The sequence below is a fragment of the Echinops telfairi genome, unplaced genomic scaffold, assembly GCF_000313985.2.
Source record: "Echinops telfairi isolate 266 unplaced genomic scaffold, ASM31398v2 ScPeMD7_9;HRSCAF=40, whole genome shotgun sequence".
Lineage (NCBI taxonomy): Eukaryota > Metazoa > Chordata > Mammalia > Afrosoricida > Tenrecidae > Echinops > Echinops telfairi.
Genome location: NW_022103906.1, coordinates 63605263 through 63606653, shown reverse-complemented (window position 1 = coordinate 63606653; position 1391 = coordinate 63605263).

The window sequence follows — 1391 nt, the reverse complement described above, 5'->3', positions numbered from 1 at the left end:
CACCAGTTCTTTTTCCATCTTAGAGTTTATATGTAAACAAAACAAAATATTTATCCTTAACAATTGAACTTCTGTTGTCTTACAATCCTATCAACATCTTTCCCCTACCTTATCTTCCCTGGGTCCATAAGGGAACCAGGGAACATGTTCTGTTTGAGATTAAAGAAACCCATGAACGTTTGTAAGCCAGCCACTTTATTCCTTTATTTCTTCCCACTTTGGGTATCCAATTTATAAATTGCTCATTCCTATCAAAGAAAATTCTTTGATGTGAAGAGTCTTCATTCCTGTTTGTGAAGAATCTTCATTCCAGTTGGAACTTTGTATGTCGAATTCATAAGAAAAATTAGATGGAGAGTGGCCATCCATGAAAACTGCAAACAGTGTACTCCAGCTCATCTATGTTTTCGCCTAATTGGATTCTGGTCAACTCAGTCCTAGCAAGGTCAATAAGTACCGGAATAGCAAACAAGATTTCTCTTGCATCTCCCACCACTTCAGACCATGTCCTCACATATTCTTATCAACCCAACTCACCTAGGGCTATCATTGCCATGGGTTTCTAAGACGGTAACTGGGAGTAGAAAGCCTTGTCTTTCTCCATAGGAGCAGCTGGTGGCTTCAAACTACTGATCGTATAGTTAGCCATCCACCATGTTACCAATATGCTACCAGGGTTCTAGCCCCTTAGGGCAAGGTCGTGTTAAAGGGTCAGGTTCTACACAACTCTTTAAACTTCAGACCAACCAACTCTCCATTCTCTCTCTGCTCTATAAAACAGGTCAACGGTGTCAGTGGCCAGACTCAACCAGTCTTCATTGCTGCATTTAACCCACTTCCACTCAACAAGTGAACCCAGGTAATCACTTAATGAGAATTGTAGTTTGCTTTCAGGCTCCCTTTAACTTTCAGTCTTGCTAGATGGGATGTTTTCTCTGATGGGCATAGACCTTTTCAACATTGACTATTCACAGGCAAGCTTCTTACCCAAAATTCAAAAGGCCAAATAATCACTTTTGTTCTTCAGTCTCTCAGCAGCGTAAATATCCTGACTACTCAAGGGCTCAGGGATCTGAGTAAGAGGAGGTCCCATGAACTGAGACATTCCCTGTTTTAAAACAAACAGCTAGTCCTGCCTGGCAGAAATGCTCTACAAGAAAAGCAAGAGTGATGCTAAAATGAAAGGACCCTCGGCACTAGTAAGAGCACAAATAAAGAGAACTGCATAGGGAAACATGAAAAGCAATATTAATGTACTATTTTTTATATTTTATATACTATTTCTCTATCTGAATAAAAGGAGCTACATAAGTCAATTCTTACAAATCTATGATGATGGTTACATACTATATGAAGATGTGATATGTGACAATAGCAGCATAAGCCTAGAG